The sequence below is a fragment of the Lynx rufus genome, unplaced genomic scaffold, assembly GCF_022079265.1.
Source record: "Lynx rufus isolate CCGP_SWC_20201006 ecotype Redwood Valley unplaced genomic scaffold, mLynRuf1.p SCAF_6, whole genome shotgun sequence".
In the NCBI taxonomy this organism is placed as follows: Eukaryota; Metazoa; Chordata; class Mammalia; order Carnivora; family Felidae; genus Lynx; species Lynx rufus.
The window spans coordinates 129,089,552-129,110,014 of record NW_025814878.1 but is presented as its reverse complement, the minus strand read 5'-3'; the positions used below and the strand labels follow the sequence as shown (position 1 = coordinate 129,110,014).

The following is a 20,463-nucleotide window of genomic DNA, read 5'->3' as shown; positions in this document are numbered from 1 at the left end:
CCTGCTTTGGTTCTTGTGCAAACCCTCCATAGCTCCTCTTTGCCCTCCCTACAGGCAGCTGTCAGCGATTACTCTATTTATATAACCAGGCCTGCTCACCCATAGGCCTTGCTTTCTAGCACTTGCTGCCGAGGGCTACGTTTTTGCAGCATGCTGAAATCCCCTGGGTGTTTAAAAAAATCGTCCACGTCTGAGTCTCATCTCCAGAGTTGTGATTTCGTTAGTCTGGGGCATGGCCTGGGCCAGGGGATAGTTTAAAACTCCCCCAGGTGAGTCTGTTGTGCGGCCAAAGCTGGGACCCACCGGAACAGGAATAGTCTACCCTGTTAGAATGAGGCAGAAAATAAGAGCGAATTATGATCCGAATGATTTTCCTATGAATAAGCTTTAGTACATGAACCTTTCTGTGATGTGTTTTGGAGCTCTTTGGGTCTCGTGTTCTCCTTTTTAGCTGTGCTCCGAGGAAGTGATTTAAGCAGGGAAAGGGGTAGAATGGATCGGTGGGTTAGCGTTGGGTGTCTCCTGTGCGGCTGCACAGGATCAGACCTTGACTGTGCCATTTACTTGTGACCTTGGGTAAGTGGATTAATCTTTCCGGGCCTCAACCTCATCAGTAAAGTGCCGGCATTATTACACTATATGTTAACTAACTTGGATTTAAATTTAAAAAAATAAAGTGTCGTGAGGATTCAGGGGGTTAGTGCACACAGAGGACCGAGCCTAGAGCCTGGCACGTAATAACACTTCACAAAGTTAGTGCGGTTAGTTCCGGACGCGGCATTCAGGTAGTCAAAGTGGAGAAAGGAGATGTGGGCGGGGCTAAGGGAACAAAGCAGGGGTGTCGCAGCTCCCGGAGAAGGGCAATGCTAGGAAGCTGTTACCAGCCCAGGCCAGCAGGGGAGAAGGAAGTGGTGTTGCCAGGATCCAGCGCAAGCCAAGGCTGTGGAGACACAGAGTAACTGCCGAAGATGGCGAAGGAGCAGGGAGGGAACAGGGAAGAAGTACCCCGACCTCTCTCTCCCGCTGCCTTCCATTGGCTGAGCCCCAGATAGTGGAAGGGAAGAGGCCCTCCGGGGCGGGGTCGGCATTCTGCGGCACACAGCTAAGCACAAAAGGAAGGAGATGAATCAGAATGGGCAGGGAGGTCGAGAGAGAATAACCAGCACAATTTGCTGTTACTAATTGCTGTATGAGCTGGGAAGTCACCAGAGAGAGTCCTCCTTGCCCTAGAGGGGGGTGCATCTACCCAGCATGCATCAGCTGTAGAATCCAGAGTGTCGCCCCTCAAGCCACACTCGTTTCGAAAGAAAGGCGCCATCACCGCAGCCCTTCAGCACCAAACTGGGGTGGCTCAACATGGCTGCGGGCGAAAGTCCAATCAGAGCACTGGCATGAGCTGGATGGGAATTGCAGGGTCTTGCTCCGCCCTCAGCCCTGTGGAGCTGCCAGGGTTGCCCTCCGAACCCTCACTTCACTTGCTCTCCTCAGCTTCTTTCCCACCCCTGCCTGAAAGTGTCAGAAACAGCTCCTCCTTCACTCCCTCTGTTCCCTGAGCCACATTCCTGAGCCTGATTTGCAGCTAAAGAATTTCTTCTTCCATCCCTTCCCCACCCCCAAACACCACTTCTTTCCCCTCCCTCGTGAATGTTGACTTTTTGTCCAATAAAGACGGCAGTCTTCCAACTTCCCACTTTCTACTCAAGTGGCCCTTTCTCGGCTGTGTTTGCGTTTGCCCTACGAAACCACCCCCGCCCCGCGCCCCCAACCCTCGGAGTCTCACTACCTGTCAAGTACTGAGTGACGTGAGCGGAAGCAGAAGCCCCTATCTTCCGGCAACTTCCATTCTAAGTGTAAGGGGTGAGAGGCAGTGCTCACGGGGACTGGTGGCTTTCCCCATAAACATCTAGGCAGTGTGACTGCACTTTATGTTTTGTCCCTGCACCTGATTGCAAATGAAAATGATTAACTTTTGGATTCACGGCCGGGTGCCCTGGCAATTTTTCATACTGGGCTGATACATGCACTTGGTTGCCCTGGGAACCCTGCTGTGACCCTGTCTTCATTGACATCATCAAGCCTTTTCCAGATCCTCCGACTAGATGCTCCTTTACCAGATTACACTGAACTATTCATCCTTATTACTCCATTATGTTCATTCCAAATTCTTTCGGATTCATGCTTTCCATCACATACACACTGTGCTATCATAACAGCCATCATCTGGCTCTGTTCCCCTTCAGAAGCCTGGAAGACGTTACTACAGGGTTCTTCTGAGGCAAGAGAGAAGATGAAACCCTTCCTGTCCTCCTCCCAGTACTCAGGGGCCTGTGAGCAAAAGCATCATAATGATGTGCCAATGTCCCCAGAAGGAGCTGGGGATGGAAGTGAAGAGACACCTGCTCGGGTCTGAGTTGGCAGGATTTTAACCATTGATTTGGGTTCAGAGTGGCCAAAAGCAGCTGCAGCAGGAACAGTGGCACTCGCTCAACATATAGGTCCTAGGGATTCGATGAATCCCTGCCCTCGAGGAGCTTACATTTTATTTTTATTTATTTGTATGTTTTTGTTAAGGTCTGCACTTTTTCTTAACATAGCAGATGCACAAGGTTATGTTAGCTTCACGGGGACAACTTAGCGACTGGACAAGTGTAGACCTGTTCACCAGGAGTATGGCCATCATCCGTCCCACTGCATGGCTGTTACGATATCATTGACTGTATTCCTTACGCAGGAGCTTGCATTTTAGATAAGGAGGGAGGACACAGTGTGCATGCATGTGCGCACACACACGTGCAACACGCTCCCACCCCGATAACGTAGGCTGGCAAAGGATGAATGCCAATTCAGTAGTACATAAATAATAATAATTGGATTCATTTTTAAAATCTGTAATGCAGGGGCAGCTGGGTGGCTCAGTCGGTTAAGCCACCGACTTCGCCTCAGGTCACGATATCACGGTTTGTGAGTTCGAGGCCCGTGTTGGGCTCTGTGCCGACAGCTCAGAGCCTGCAGCCTGCTTCGGATTCTGTGTCTCCCTCTCTCTCTGCCCCTCCCCTGCTCGCACTCTATGTCTCTCTCTCAAAAATAAATAAACGTGAAAAAAACTTTTCTTAATCTGTAATGCAGGCATTTCCCTTAGTTAAGACTCTTTCTACCCAGGTGATTTCCATTTCAATTGATGTTGGTGGGATTTTTGCTATATTTCCTCGTGTGTCTCTGTTTCCATATGCATAACTTTGGTGGCTGAAAAATTTCTCCCACTTCCAAATCCTCGGATGTACTGTTTGACATCCTGAATTCATGACACATCCACAAATTTACTAACAATTTATCCGTCCATATCTAAGGGTATGTCTTGGGATGATGTCTTTTTTTTTTAATGTTTATTTTATTTTTGAGAGGGAGAGACAGAGCATGGTGGGGGAGGAGCAGAGAGAGAGGGAGACGCAGAATCCGAAGCAGGTTCCAGGCTCTGAGCCATCAGCACAGATCCCGATGCTGTGAACTCACAAACTGTGAGATCATGACCTGAGCTGAAGTCGGACGCTTAACCGACTGAGCCACCCAGGTGCTCCGAGATGATACCTTAAGATTTAAATACCTTAAAGTAGAAATTGTCTAAAAAATAACTCCCCATTTAGGTAGGATGAGGTGTATGCCTTGTATCTTCAGTCCTCATTTTTTTCAGGGTAGACACTATAACAAAGCCAATTCCTCCAAGAACAGCCCCCTCCTCCTGTCCACATCTGTCCACATGTGTCACTGGCATAGGAAAGGCAAAGTCCAATCCTGAGCAATGAGTGATTCTGAAGAATGTCTCAGCTCTAGCCCATAGTGGTCGGCATACAAATCAACCATCAGTTCGCCATACTGACACCTGCTTTATTTGCTTTGATGCCCTGTCCATATTTCTGTCACAGCACTCCTCAAAGAGGCTGTGCCTGCTGCCTGCACACACAGATGCCTCATCCCGCTAGACTGTGCACTCTGGGAGAACATGCAGGGTTCGGCTTGGCATTTCCAACATGGAACACAGTGTTATAGGCTCAGCAGGCCCAGGGAACTGTGGATGAATGAATTGATTGAATAACCAACTAATGGAAAATGGGAAATCATAGGCATTCATACTCCTGGAGAGCAGGAATGGACCGACGAGTAATTCTGAGACAGGAAGCACTGTCTACGGGGTCACTCACCTTCCTTGGCAAAATCACACCCCAGAGTGTAGCACCATTTGCACTGAGGGTTGATGACTGAGCTGGTGGTTGGGGTGTCTCATTCTGGTCTGGGAAGGATCTCAGGGGCACAGTCTTCATCACCCTTCGGAACACACGGCACAGACCCTCCCAGATGATGGAACAGCCTAGACAAGGACCAGATTACTTAGCCCCTTTATCACGCCCATTTTAATAAAACTCTCTGTCATTACTCCCATAAAACTGGAAGACCACGTTATGCGTAAACTAGGGTAGGTTCAAAAGTTCCTAACAAATCGTTACTCCAATTCTAACCTAGTTCTCAGGTTTGACGTAGGAAGAGACAATTTAGTCTCAAAGGGACGTTTGGATTTTGCTTGGAACACATTTCAAGAAAATTGTCAAGGACGATAAGTGCCGTAGCATTTTGCGATTTAATTGGAGCCCGTGGCTAAATCCCATCGTTAGAAAGGAGGCAAAGCGCATTTGGATGTTGAAGTGTCACTAATGTTGTCGTCCTCCTCTCTTGGCTCACCCTGGCAAAATGCTAATGAAGCAGGAACCCATCCAACATGAGCAAGCCACAGTGTGCGCTGTGCACAGCACTTCTCCCTCATCAGACATAGGAGTCACATCCATGAAGATAAAGTGTGTCTAAATGGACAGAGTCATTTTCCAGGGAACAACCTTGTATTGAATGATGTGCTAAGAACTACTCACAGGTAGGTGTGCTAAAGGTCACGGGGCGTCGATTCTGCCTCCAGTCGGACGAACAATGCCTCGAGTCATTTGAACCCTGATAACATTTACTCCAAACCTCAAATAAATAAAGTCATACTGAGTCACTGGCAGGAGATATCTGCCAGCAGGACAGAAGTAGCTGGTTGACCGCATTCAGGGACTGTGTAAAACGCAGCCTGAGTAAACAGACACAGATAAGCACAACCATGGAGTATTCGCACCTCGGCTTTGGTGATGCTACGTGACACGTGTCACGATTCAGGTTGTCCTTGCTTTAAGCAAATTTAACCTTTAGTATACTTGGGTTTTTTTTTTAGAAACTAAAGAGGGACTATTCACTTAAATTTTTTTCATTTAACCAGTCTTAAAGAGCACCTCTGTGCTCGTAGTTATAATAATTTTTTTAAAGTTTATTTATTTACTTTGGGAGAGAGAGAGAGTTGGGGAGGCGCAGAGACAGAGTGGGGCAGGGGAGAGAGAGAGAATCCCAAGCAGGCTCCACACTGCCAGCACAGAGCCCGATGTGGGGCTTGAACTCACAAACCACGAGATCACGACCTGAACTGAAATCAAGAGCCAGACGCTTAACCGACTGAGCCACCCAGGTGCCTCAATTTTTTTCAAGTTCGAAAATACACATTTTTCAGGAATACATCTATCACCAAGTACACGTTTATAAAGAAAGGCAGATAAGCAATCAAATGACTATTTAATTGACAATATTGTAATCTTGGATACTTCTTTCAATAAAACTTCACCTTGCCTACACCAAAGAAACTGCTTCCTTGACCGAGCTAGACAACAACTGAGCAACAGAGACGTCTTTTGTTCCCACCACAGCACAGAGCCAACAGTCCCTCTGATGATCTGTCGCTAACCGAGACAAGGAGGACCGTGTGGCAGATCTATTCATCCGCCAGGCACATCGCTGTGGGGGTCAGCGTTTTGGCATGAACAAGCCCATGGCTTCAGGGTCAAGAGAGAAGCAATTAATCAAACCACGGGGAAGAGAAAGGAAAATCGAGCAGACAGTTACGAAGACCAGATAAGAGGAACAAGAGTCCAATATGTGCGTGGATAAACAATGCTCCCCTTTGCACGCTGAAGAATGTGCAAGAGGGTGAAGCCAGAAATACAGAAATGGTGCTCTCGGCTGCAGTTTCCAGGCATGGCTTTTCTCTCCCGAACTTGGAGCCCCCTCCACAGCCTCATTCCTCAGGCTCTGCACCTTGGTCACCCACCTCCAGTGTCCAGGGAAAGCCACGGCCGGTGCCAGGCCGGTGCAAGGATCCGAGCAGCCCAGAAATAGGGAGGGATGAGATAGCAACACGCCTTCCGCCGTTAGTGAAGAATGGAACTTGCCCAGTTAACCATCTTGAAGGAAACGCCTCAGGCAATGGTGTTCTCCTTCTTTTGGTCCCGTGCTCATACATCCAACCTTAATCTGAAACGTGGCAGTGAAAGGCAAACTGAGAAGGCCAACCCAGATCAACTTGCGTTCAATTGCGCACGGAGCAAAAAGGCCGAAAAATAGGAGAGGATCGTTTTGTTTTGTTGAAATTTCAAAAGCGAGTGTATCTTCTACTCCGTGCTGAATGTCACTGTGACACGTGATACCAGCTTCGCCTTCCTTCCACCTGGCTTTGGCGGAAGGGAGAAGCCACAGTGTGTGATGGCCGAAGAGAGACCTGAGGGTGGACGTGGACGGAGTGCTTAGATCTGATTTGTGTCGTGCACGAAGCGAGCAATCCGTGAGCTGCAGAGATCCTTTGTCTCAGCTTCCAGAGAGAAGGGTAGACGGAGTCCCCAGGTTCAGGGCCAGTAGAAGAACACAGAAGGAGACAGTCTTCCGGATTTTTGCATGCCAGCTCTTCACTGAACTGTCCTTTGATATGGCAACCGCCTTCTGTGGTGGGGCCACCTAAGAAGTGCAGGAGGAAATATCTCAATAGGAGAGCCAGACGGAAATACGCGATTTCAGGGAAGGGATGTGTCTTGCCCATTGTGGTTTTACAATACATGAGCCTAGTTTATCTAGCAGCAGCAAAAATGCACTCTGTATAATATTGTCATACTTAAGCTATGCACGTGTTTATCATTTCCTTACCAACAACAGCTGGAGAAAACGGTTAAGTGAGATGTGGGGGGAGGGAGGGGAGGAGGATGGGGAGGAATCCAAACACCAGAATGGACAACCTATAACTAACTTCCTCGGTAATGAAGCTCTAGATACCGTCATATGTCATCGCTGTCAAAGTGTCCTGGCTCTGCCTTTTTTCTTCTCAACCCAGAGTGAGGGTGGACAAAAAACAGGACGGTGAAAATAAAGCGGATAAAGCTAAAAAAACGTTTTACCTTGATTTCTTGAAGTTCTGTATTTGCCCCCCCGCCATGGGGCCCTTGTTTTATTTCGGAGGTGCAAACTTGTAACTGCTTACAATGCATCCGTTGACTCTTCTCCTGGGGGACACTTGCCCCCCATGGAGTGCAAGAGCTGAGATTGCACCTGCTAACTGCTATGACCCAGATCCAGCCATGCTACTAAATCCCTCTGCAACTTGGGACAGGCTCACACTGCCTGAGTAGGACTTTCTGCCCTGCCAAAGGCTGCTAAAGCAGGGAAAATGGTTCAGCAAAGGATTTTGAACTCTTTTTTTTTTTTTTCTTAATTTATTTTTGAGTGTTAGAGAGCTAGTACGGGAGGGGCAGAAAGAGAGGGAGAGAGAGAAAGAGAGAGAATCCCAAGTAGGCTACCTGCTGTCAGCATGGAACCTGAGGCAGGGGTCAAACCCACCAACCATGAGATCATGACCTGAGCCGAAATCAAGAGTCAGATGCTTCACCAACTAAGCCACCCAGGCTCTCCAGGATTCTGAACTCTTAAAATGACGTCAACCAAGAGCACTGCTCCACTGCTGTTTCTTAATAGCTTGTCTTTCCTCCTACCATCACCTTGGCTTGGGATGACTTCTCCCCCTCATTCACCCACCCCACCCCCCCTTTGTTACCTAATTCTTTGTCGTCCTCCTAGAAGCCTTTCCTGAAATCCTCAAGCAGCCCTCTTGCATTGACTCCCTTCTTTGGATTCCTCAGTAGCCCTTCGAGTAAGAGTCTGGTAGGCTGTTAAGTTGGTGTTAACACAGGAGTACTTTGGCGATTTCTCCAAATTCAGTTATTTCACTACCTGAGTTTAACTGGGATATTCAGCAGAGAAACACATTATACCTTCTTGGTTAACAGCGACAACAAAATGCAAAGACGCTGATGTGAACTGAACACACTCTTGATGTGCTCGGTTCACAGTTATACAGACATCGGTGTCTCCCTCACACAAAATGAACAACGAGGGTGACCGCAGCCAGGGTGAATGAGCCCTTCCCAGTCACCTGATTAGTCAGACCACTTAAGCTCGTTGAGTCTCTAGGACCGTTTGAGCTCATGAATGCAGACGTGACACTGATTGCTATTCAGGATAAAGTTAAGTGCCCCGGAGTTTCCTGGCTTCACCACTGGGTCACTAACAACTAAGCCTCGGTCAAGACCTTTCAAGGTCTCCACTCCACTCCTAAGAGTGTCTACTTGTTTATTTTAGGTAGAGAAGTGCTGCTCTTGTTCCTGGGTGCATAGTGGATCACTGGAAACTCTTCAAACTAGAACAGTGTGAAGATAGGTTGGAATCTCCAGCACATTAAAGCGAAGGCGGAGGAGAAACAGCATACTCTTATCTGCATTTGGTGATACAGTAATTACAGTTCCCCTTAAGAGCAGTTAATAATCACTTTCCATTTTGTAACCTAAGAGTAATGAACACTGTAGCTTTTCTTGTTAATTGAAGTTGACAGAATGCTAGAAAGAGCCTCACGGCACGCCCCTTACGCCAGGGGCATATTTTCTCTTTGTTTATCAATAGGGAGTGTTTGTTTATTTCTTTATGGCTTACCCTAGGTTTCAATGAGAGAAAGCAAAGACTTTATTCTCAGGAAAGTCCTTAGGGGAAAGTTCCAGTCATCTGTCAGTATGTAACCTGGCCCAAACCAATTAATAAGTAATCCATTTTGCCATCATAATCTGAATGTATCCCTGGGAATAAAAACGGACCAAAATAACTGGGACAGCTACAGTTCTCTCCATCCTCTTCCCAAAGATCTCACCAGCCCTCTAAAGAGCCTAAGACATCAAAGGTCAGAAACTGACTGTCCATACTGTTCCCGACAGCAAGAAGAATGCCCATGACCTAACCAGACAGAGCACAGGACAGAACTGCAGGACGGGCGTTCCACTGAAGGCTGTTTAGAAGCCAGAAGGTCTACCCTGCAAAGTCATCACTAATGCCCACCCCCACCTCCTGACTGTCCCCCATCCCGGTCCAAAACCTCCCAAGGACACCCTTGGTAATGAGTGGGTTAGATTCACTGAACTGCAGTGAAATTCAAAGGCCCAGGCTTACACAAAGCATTCAAAACCTAGAAGACATTTGGCTAGAATTGTGTTGTTTTGTTTTGTTTTGTTTCAGTCACTGAGCCGAATCCCTAGTCTGTGTAACTCAGGACACCAAGGTGAAATAGAAATCTGGCCTATATTTATATCTTACAACGAACTTCTCATTGCGTTGTTTATTGTGTCCTATTACTTGTAATACATGCTATAAAAATAAAAAACATCATCATAAAAAAAAAAGCTAGAAGAGAGAGCACCACTTTATGTGACAAGGAATTTCAGAAATTTGGGCCTCTACTTTAAATTTGTAAATTTTAATGTCAATTTTCAACTTCACTGAACTTTGTTATAAACAAGTAAAATTTCTTTTCCTAATTTCAAGTAGATTTAAAGGAAGCTATGTTAAGGAACTAAGATACCATAGACTACTCCCATTTCAGCCAGCTACAATAAACATAAATGTAGCCCCCGTTCCCAAATACTGGAAAATTATTTATTACCCTTAAAAGGCAACAGCTTTAACCCAGTCTTATTTTATATGTATGATCTTTTATTTCTCTGGTGTTCACAACAGAATGCCTTTTATATGTATATTTGCTACCTTTTACCTTCACTGATAGATAACCAACATTGAAATTGCTACCAGATAATTTATAAATCAGAAAATAATTCAATGCCAATTAATTGAAGATCCATTTTAATTTTCTGCCATGTTTCAGCAAACAAAATAAGTTACTCCTGTTGCCATGTGTGTCCCAGAAAATATGTCCTCTCATTTTTTTTTTCATTTGCCACGTTTTGGTTAGAGGTCAAGGAAACAGAGATGCTAATGAGGGGGGAGGGGCCAGCCAGCCCAGCTGCTGGCCTCAGGTTTCCAGGTGTGATCACCACATTCGACCATAAGTCCTACAAGTCAAAAAAAAAAAAAAAAAAAGTTTCATCTTTGTTCCAGGACAAACCCAACCCTCAGGAATTTACTCAGATTAACCAAATGGAGAAGAGACGGACACACAACCTGTAGAAATCAGTTGAAAAATAGTAGGTGGGAAAGTCAGATAGAACCCAGGATGGTTGGTACCTCCAGAAAGAGCTGGTGCTCTGCTTTGAAATCCCAGAAATTTGCTCCTATCTGTGTTCGTGGGTGACATCAACCAAAATGCAGATGTGCTTAGGGTATCCTCTAGAATGACAAACTTACTAAAAATACAATGGACCAGAATAAGCAACCACACGGGTGTGATTATCTCCCTGGACTCTATGGGAAACTCTGCCACAATCAGAAGCCGATCTGTTGGTTCCTCTTGAGACACTGTTGCCATAAGAAACAGGTTGCTGGCCGTTCACATCATCCCTACCTGAAAACTTACAGGGAAAAGCCAAGTATTAACCAGAAGGGGAATGGGTGTCCTGGGAATCAGAACAAGAGGCCTCAATCAATGGAAGGTTAATAGAATTGGGTCAAAACATCCCAAGGCATCCATCTGATAATAGGAATCATTTTACCAACAGTGGCAAAAATAGAGTCTAATAACTATACTCTTCCCATTAGCTGTTTCTACATTATGGATTTCTTTGCAACTGAAAAGTCCCAGAGTGCCCAGCTGCTCCCCTCTTCCCCCAGACAGTGGGCAAGCCCATGGGATCACACTTCTGATTGTCCTTCTTCTAAGTCTCTAAAACTAATCAACATCCTTCACGGGGCCCTCTGAACAGATCTCTTTCAAGTGTTTTTGCATTGGAGAGGTATGTTATCACCTCAAGAGTTTCCCATTAAGTTTTTCAAAGGCTCAGGTCAAATATCTCTCTGAGCCTGAAATCAAGTCTGTTTTCCCCAATTCCATACATGTATGTCCCTGATACCTGATTCTTCCACCCACATACCCCACTCTGAAAAAGGGATGCCCCCAAACAATAGACAAGTCACTGAGAAAGGAATAAAAACATGGCAAATTAGTAAATTGACATACTGGCTTATGTCTCGAGTATGTGGGATCTCCTGAAAGGTGCCCTAGATTCATTGGAAAATCAGAAAAAGAAGGTTTCCACCTGAGACTTAAATTATAAGATCAATACATAGAGTCCAGAATACTTGAAAGTATGCTTATTTCTATGTTCTCCAGACTCAGCAGAATAGCTCAAAAATGCCATGTAAGATTGTCTCCCCCCCCCCCACCCCCTGCTGCTGGAAGACGAGCTAGATGGGGCTGAGGGATGACTGCCTAACCCGAGGGCAGGGGCATTTGCTGGTATGAACACCAGGACTGTTGGAGGGAATGGTGGGATTATTTTGCCTCTTTCCCATTTCCTCGTACCCAGATACAAAATCAGAGAGCAGGAAGGCCTGGCTGTGAAAATGATTCGTGGGGCGCCTGGGTGGCTCGGTCGGTGAAGTGTCAGACTCTTGGTTTCGGCTCAGGTCATGATCTCATGGGCTCGTGAGTTCGAGCCCCACATGGGGCTCCATGCTGATGGTGCAGAGCCCGCTTGGGATTCATTCCCTCTCCCTCATCTCTTACTGTCTCTGTCCCTCCTCTGCTCGCTCACTCTCTCTCTTTCAAAATAAATAAATAAATTTTAAAAAATGATTTGTAAATAATATAGTGCTACTCAAATGTAATATAATTAGTGATAACTGACGTCTTTGTTAGTGATAATATAAAATACCTGAGGTTCCAAATGTTACAAGCACTTTCCATCTTTAGTAGGAAACTAACATTTCTTTCGGGACTAGTCAGGCCAGAGAGAACAATGATACATGAATCCAAATTAAGGATAAAGTCAGGAAAGGTGATGCTCTTAGAAAATGTAGTGAAGGGGTGCCTGGATGGCTCAGTCAGTTAAGTGTCTAACTTGGCTCAGGTCATGTTCTCGTGGCTTTTGAGTTCAAGCCCCACATCAGGCTCTGTGCTGACAGCTCAGAGCCTGGAGCCTAGAGCCTGTTTCGGATTCTGTGTCTCCTCTTTCTCTCTGCCTCTCCCCTGCTTGTGCTTTCTCTCTCTCTCTCTCTCTCTCAGAAATAATAAATGAATAAACTTGAAAGAAAGAAAGAAAGAAAGAAAGAAAGAAAGAAAGAAAGAAAGAAAATCTAGTGAAAACCAACACAAAATGCTTGTACTTACCCATGACCAGGAATAACCATCTTTGAGTGAGGCTGTAAATGTGTGCTAAGGGAGACTTAGGAAATACATAAGTCTGTCCAGGAAATATCACTTTGCAACTATTGGCAATTACATTGCATCTTGCCGGGGAAAGGCCAGTCTGCAAAAGAATGGTAGAATTCATGGGTCTGGATACAGGGAGTGGAAGAATGTGTCCCTGTCCATTCATGGGGGCAAGGGAGTATACTGGACGGAGAGAAAAGAATGCCCTAAGAATCTGTCTTAAGGTTTCTGTCTGAAATATGACTAGAGGGATACTATCCCACTGTTTTTCAGATCTTTTGAGTATGGGAGAAAACTTTCAGGGGAGAAGGGACTTTTTTTGTTTGTTTGTTTGTTTGTTTGTTTAGATCTTAGAAAGCTCTAAGATTTGCCCATAATAGAATTGTTCCTAAAAATTGCCTGCAAAATTCCCAACATTAGACTTCTGTCTTATGAGGAGCAAGTTGTTCTCAAGGAGCTAAAGTTTACCAAGAAAATCCTTTAGCCCAGTAGTTGACAGCATATTTTCAGCATTTCATACATGTTCTTTATTTTCATTCTTTCTCATGGCAAGTGCCTACTGGAAGCCTAAGTTGTGCCCACTTGGTCCAAAGACTCAATTGCATTAGGTTAACGACATCTATGTGTGTGGCTCCCAGTTTCAAATGTCATGTATCACTTCAGTTTCCACTTTTCGTAAAATAGTAAGTATGAAACTGAAAAAAAAAGTCAAACAATTGCACAAGTATCAGTGCAAAAGGACAACACCACCAAAACTGAACAGCTGAGGTAGGCAACATCCTCACGCAGTAGCCTGGGGTGTACTAGTCAGTTAATGTCTAAACGGCGTGCCCAAAAGGCCATTTAGAGGGCCAAAATACAATGAAGAATAGTAAAGGCTCATCAAAATACACTTGTAGTAACCACCCCCCCCCAAATACAGTAATGTTTTGAAACAAACGCAGCTACACATACCCACGAACTAGCAGAGCACAGATGTGATTAGAGTCCTGACTTCCTCCACAATAATATTTCTTGCTCTAAATTAATTTTCATTCTGTCTTCGGAACTGTCTGTCTTCTGAGCCTCATCGGCTCAGGGTGAACTGAGAATGTTTTTAGGGACTGTAGAGTTGAGGCTCACTGCTGTGATCGAGGGCACTGACTCCTGTAAGGCAAAGCCCCTTACCCTTCTTACGTTTCTCTACTTAAAGGCAATCTAGGGTTGTGGCATATAGAAATAAGCTTTATCATAAGCCTCAGATAAAATATTCAGATAGGATCAGTTTAGGGAAGATAATTGAAAAAAAGCAATTATCCTCCCCCCAGACAAGACCCATATCTCAATAATCATTGATAATAATAGCTGCATGTTTTTCTTGTTGTCCTAGCTCCTCAGTGCTGCCCCCACAACCCCCCCCCCACCCCATGCTCTTGCCCCCTGGGACCTCTGTTGTAAATTGATAGTGTATGTAGCAATCAGCATATGCAGCTGAAAGCCAATGCCTCTGACAACCCTGGATACCCACGTTGCTCCCCAGTACCAAAGGACTCTATATTATCATAAAGCCAAGTCTATGTTCTTAAGCTACATACGATAGAGTTGAGTCAATGTACAGGTGTGGAGGCATTATGAAAAGATCTTTGAAAACCACCTGCCTGAAGCCAAGGAAGTTGTAGCTTTTTACTTTTTGCAAAGACGTCTGACCTTATCAAGGCTTCAGACCAAAAACTCAGTTCATCAGTTCATCTGGCATCTAACGAGCCCGAGAGCCAATTTGTTCTTTGCGCGTTAGAGTCAGACGGTATGTCACAAGCCATTTCCGGGGTTAGTTTCTTGAAAAGACACATCTGCAGGAAGCACTGGCCAGAGAGAAATGACTGTGGCTCAAATAAAGGAATTGACTTCAAGGAATCTTGACTTCAGGAAGAGGTCCCGAGAACAGCAGCCAGAGATGCCGAGATTTTTCTGTGAGGGCTGTTTGTAGTCACGAGCCAGACAGGTAATTCCAACATGTAGAGGTTTTCTTTGGCACGGGTGCTGTAAGAGCTGTTGGGCTGAGAGCAGAATCTCTACTCAACTGACGCCAACCTGCTTCCATCTGTTGATGGCTCGTCCTTATGGCGAATGAGGAGAGGGTACGCTTGTATATCAAAATGGGTCCAGTCTTCCTGCATTAACTTCCTGCTTCCTGCAACCGATCTGGACCATCCGCTGTTTTCATGGAGATGTCAAATAGCCTGGCTGGGCTTGCTCGGCTAGTAAAGATTAAGATCGGAGACCGGCTCGGTCGAGTTGGTACTGAAGGTACCACTGAAAACTACATCGACCCTTGGTTAGACTTACCCCCGTGATCACAATGACAATTTCTCATCCCTCGGTGACAAACAAATTGATACTGTAATTAAGGATTAATTAGGGCCCAATAAAAAGCAGAGAGGTTGTTTTTAATAAACGTACTTCGGCTAAAAACTCTAGTGGCCAGAAAGAATCAACTTAGCTTCTTAGAGAGATTTCATCTTCAAATAGGATCCTTTGCCTCGGGGCTCACTCTTGTGAGTGAATTAGTTGTCTATATAACGGTTTCTTTTCTAAGACTTCAGAGCAGTTTTTCTCTATGCTGGCTTTATTGACACTTGGGGCCAGATAGTTCTCTGTTCTGGGGGCTGTCTTGTGCATTTATGTTTAGTAGCATCCTTGGACCCCATACATTCCTCCCACCTCAGTTATGACAATCTAAAATGTTCCCCAGAGGGGAGAGAGTGCAAAATCACAGCCAGTTGAGAACAATGCCTTGTTTAGGGCATTATTTAGTAAATACATTTCATCTGTACCAATGACACCTCTCCCCCAATTTCTTATTCTTAAGCCCTCCAAAAGAATTGCCTCTTGTTCTACAAAAAGATGACCAGCTTTAGTTTAAACAACTTCCCCGCCAACATGACTGGTCATAAGGACAACACATTAATTGATTGAAATTACTATCCCAGGATATAGCTCTAAGACAAAAGTTTTGCCATCCACACACACTAGAGAACTAAAATTGAAAACTCTCTGTAGAGGTTTGTTGAAAGAATGAAATACAAGTTAAAGTCCAGCAAATACCTTTGAAAACTTCAAGTAATGTAGGAAACAATTTTGGTAACATTTAAAAATCACCCAAAATCTAACCAGGCAGAAATCACCATTAGTGATATTTGGCGGGCATTCTTCCAGACATCTTTCCAGGTACTTTTATACAGGTATAAAGCCAGATGAATATATGGAAGTTCGTATCCCAAATAACCCAGGATAAATTATCCCATGATTCCACGTTGACGTTTACAAAAATGAGATTATACTTATGCAGTTTTAGATTAAAGGATTCGATTGAGTTTTCAGGTGAGAAACTAAAAACTGAAGCGGCTGATGAATTTCAGATCAATGTTTCTTCGCCATCTTAAAAGAGCTCCCTAAATTAAGACAATGTTTATGCAAAATTTTAAGAGCTGATGTTATTGTTATTTTTAAGCTGTCCCTTCCAACGTGAAGTCGCACCTACTGATTCCCTCACAGAAAAGATGAGAAAAGAAGTTACCATATTTTTTCCTACCCCTTTCCTCCCATCCCCAATTGGATTAGTTATAATATTTACCTGTGATCTTTTAGTTCTATTCTTTAGCCATACTTCCTACGGTTGTTTGGTCTCGCTTCTATTTTAAATGGATCCACAGCCTCTCAGTTCCTGAATTCTTTATTTTGATTCATTTTTTTTTTTTTATTTGGCTGGATTGGTTTTCAAGACACAGTTTTTATTTGCAGAAAGGACCCACAGATGCTGTATTTCTTGAGCTTTTCAATCCTTGATGATCTCTGCCTGCTGCTTTCATACTCAAAGGACAACTTGGCCAGAGATTCAATTCTTGGGTGACCATTTCTTGCCCTCAAGCTTTACAGACACCATTCTGTGATGCCCACCGGAGTAGATGGCTGGTTCCTACTCTGAACCCATGCTGGATGCTGGGGCCGGATGGCTCCACCCAGCACCCTGGTTCCTTCTCTCAGGGAGTCAATTACAGAGCCCACACCTGCTGTGATCACCTAGTGGTCACTGCTGCCATTCAGAAGGTGTAGGAAGCCTGCAGGCTCTGGGGCCAGTCTCTTCTTGCCTATCTACCCCGTACCAGGAACAGTCACCTCTTCATCTCTGACAGTGACAACAGGAGCAGACCCTTGTTCCTCTCCCACTGCCCTTTGTTCACCTCCAAGGAACACTGGTGACCACTCTTTCCCTTCTTCCCATTCTCTTCCCATGGAATCTAGAAGGCATAGGGCCATCTCTTCCTCCCCTTTCCTAGAATAAGCCAACATTTCTGTCTCTTCCAGTCTTCCTTCTGCTTAATTTCCCCACTCAGGACCTGTAATTGAGTTCCGCCCTTTGGGTGCACCTCATTACTCTAATGGGTACCAAAAGGTCCCCCTGTATACTCTTAACATCCCCACTCATTCCCAATATGTGCATATGAAATAACCAAGGATTATTTATCCCATGATTCCATACTGACGTTCCAGTATTAAGCTCTTCTCCTTCATGGCAGATAACTCCCAACTTCTTCAAGTGTCACCCGGTTTACTCTTGCCTACTGTCTCCCTCCCCCACAAATTTTGACTGTCTTTCGATCTACTATACACACAGAAAGGCCAGACTGCATGAATAGTTAACTTGTTAGATTGTGTCCCAAAGCCTCTTGAAACAGAATGCCCTACGCATGATGGCATTTGGCAAATATTTATTGATAAAGGGGATATATTGAGAATTCTATTGATATGTTCCAGGGCGCACGAAAGAAAGGATGCATAAGGGAATACCAAAAGTGAAAGATCAGGATATAGGGCTTTAATAATAATAGTAATAAATATTAACTGAGCGCTTCTTACGTACACGGCAACTGCTTTAAGTTGTACCCACAGTGGTCTTGTCCAATTTCTACAATAACCCTAGGACAGAGGTCCTGTTATTGTCCCTGTTTGAAAGATAAGGAAACTGAGACACAGAGAAATCAAGATATTTGCCCAGGGTCAGAGCTAATAAGCGGCAAAGTCTAGACCTGAACCCATTAAAAGTAGGAGATGCTCTACGTGGACTATTTTGGGGAAAATGGGCTGCTCTTCATCTTGACTATGGTTTGCAAGGGTACAGGCGTAAGGAACCGTAAATTAAAATTTTCGTGAGAACTAATGAGCTTCCTTTCTGTGAAGAGGATAGGCCTCCATCTACCACGAGAGGTTAGAGGCTTCCTGTGTAAATGTCCCAGACAGAAATGAACCTTTCCACGTGTGACCTTAACGCACACTCTTCCATTCCAACCAAACGATGGCCTCATGATGTCGAAGGCCAGGAATGCGAGTTGGGGAGGAGAAAATAACAGCCTGCTTTCACTTTCCAAGCACAAGCACGCCAGCCCAAGACGGCTCTGTGCTGTGCATTCTCCACAGCCCAAGAGGGCCATCCATGTGCCAGACAGATTAAACACTCGGGGAATTTGATACGATCACTCCTGGGAGGGGTTTTTTCCACTACTCTCTAATCCAGTGAAGCCCGGGCTGGCAAAAGGCAGTTGAATTGAGAGAGTGACTAAATATGCAGGGTCCTTGGAGGTTAGAATACAGTCTGTCTACGAGAGGAAGGCATTTTGCCTTTAGTCTGTCTGGATTTCTAATATCCACTGCAGACTATTAATCATGCAGACCAGACTCTTGAACTTCTTTGAATTGTTTTACATTTAATCAGAACCACCACCACCACCCCCTGCAAAAAAAAAAAAAAAAAAAAGAAAGAAAGAAAGAAAGAAAAGAAAAAGAAAAAGAAAAAAAAGCTACAAAATCCTGCCTGATTATCTGATTTAAATGATTTTAAACATTGAAACAATGGTTTATCTGGAATACATACCTCACACTGAGCATATGTTTAATCGTTTTAAAATGGCCTCAAAGCCAGAAATGCAATCGCTGTGCATATCATGCAATCATGAGAATTAAAAATTAGCCAAGGACTTATTGTTCATTTCCTTTAGATTTCCTGCTCCGCTATTAGTTATCCAAGATTTTCACCATCAGGAATACAATGGGGAAAAATGGAATAACTTCTTTTCTATTATCATTTCCCTCTAATTTTATTGGATGAGAATCTGGCACAGAGTTTACACTTTAATGGATGATTCTATATGTTAAAATGTCACCTGATTTTATTTATGACCTTCAGATAAAGCAGATGTCATGATTTACAAAAACACATCTATCTGAAGTCCAGGAGTGTCGCTTTTCTTCGCTCCTCCACAAACCTCTTTTCCATGTATTTGCTAGGCTTTAAATTATTTTATTATTTTAACAAATCTATATTGTGTTTAGCTCAACAGTTTTCTATTTTGATTTTCTGGGCTGTGTGAATGGAAACGCTTTTCCCCAAGAACGCTATCCCGAGATAACAATTGAAGCCAAATTCGAACTGTGGAATGGTAGCCAGGTTCCAGAATAGTCTTAACCACACATACATTCCTAAACTTGCTTCAGGCAGAGAATCTGAGGAGTGAACAAAGTCTATGTTTTCCTTCTACACTCAAGGAGGGTAGATTGCGTGTTTCCACCTAAGGGCAGGGAGGGAATCAAGACCCATACGCTCTTGAACGCACAAAGTAGGAAGAAAAAAAGAGAGCAAACATTTACCTGGGCCAAAAGAATGTTGCCACAAACCTGTCAGCGATGCAGCCGCCAGAAATTTTCAAGGGGCAGAAAAAGTAAATCTTTAGAGCAAAGCCCCTTTGGTCCCCTCTTCTGGGAAGTTTCTCGTTAATTTCCTCCTGCCCTACCCTGGACATCTGAGAGCCAGAGCTTAGGCACCATGGACTCACAGCAAACAGAATCGGGGCCAGCGGGCTGCAAGGCAAAGGGACTCATTAAACCACAGCCTTTTGGGGGCGCCTGGGTGGCGCAGTCAGTTAAGCGTCCGACTTCAGCCAGGTCACGATCTCGCGGTCCGGGAGTTCGAGCCCCGCGTCGGGCTCTGGGCTGATGGCTCGGAGCCTGGAGCCCGTTTCAGATTCTGTGTCTCCCTCTCTCTCTGCCCCTCCCCCGTTCATGCTCTGTCTCTCTCTGTCCCAAAAATAAATAAACGTTGAAAAAAAAAATTAAAAAAAAAAAACAAAAAAAAAACCACAGCCCTTTGCAAATCTGGTCCGGGCAAATATTTGCTGCCAATTTTCCATGTTGGGGAACTCTCCAGAATACTGAAGGTTTTTGCTTTGTCTATTTCTTTAAAAGAAATGCTTCAAAATCAGATGAAGCTGAGGAATTGGGGAGGTGGTTAAGGTGGAGGTTTCTTCCAAGGAGATGAGCTCCCGATGTGACGTCCTCAGGACGAGACAAGAGTCTTACGGATCACAGCAGTGGCTGTGTGGTGGTTTGTAGGCCTCATCCCTGAGCCGGTGTGATATTTCCTTCCCCACACTTAGCCCATTTGGGGATTTGAGTGGAGCAAGAATTAGGGGAAGCAGGGAAACTGAGATAAAAACAAGGTATGAGTTATCAACAACCACGATATATCCTGGACCTTCCATGACCTATGTCCATGTAATCTCTCCAGTCATTCCCATCAAAATAGACAAACCTGCCAGGTAGTCGGCCTCCATTTTTTTAATTAGGAAAGTTAAAGTTATAAACCAGGTACGGTTTATAAAAGAGAGGATACGATTTAACCGTTCTTTGAGGACAGTGATTGCGACGCATTCATCTTTGTGTTTGTAAAAAATGTTTTAAATGTTTATTTATTTGTGAGAGGGGGACAGACAGAGAGTGAGCAGGGGAGGGACAGAGAGAGAGGGAGACACGGAATCGGAAGCAGGCTCCAGGCTCCAAGCCGTCAGCACAGAGCCCCATGCAGGGCTCGAACTCACAAACAGTGAGATCATGACCTG

The 20,463-nt window shown here is 44.7% G+C and overlaps 1 protein-coding gene and 1 long non-coding RNA gene across 2 annotated transcripts in view; one reads left to right on the top strand and one right to left on the bottom strand.

Moving 5' to 3' along the window:
* Positions 1 to 4,361, bottom strand: part of LOC124528028 (uncharacterized) — a 32,845-nt gene extending 28,484 nt beyond the window's left edge. The window contains exon 1 of the long non-coding RNA XR_006966060.1: positions 4,197 to 4,361. This is a non-coding gene — a long non-coding RNA (uncharacterized LOC124528028). The remainder of the gene's footprint in view (positions 1 to 4,196) is intronic.
* Positions 1 to 20,463, top strand: part of NEDD9 (neural precursor cell expressed, developmentally down-regulated 9) — a 183,746-nt gene that overhangs the window by 84,164 nt on the left and 79,119 nt on the right. The window lies entirely within an intron of this gene.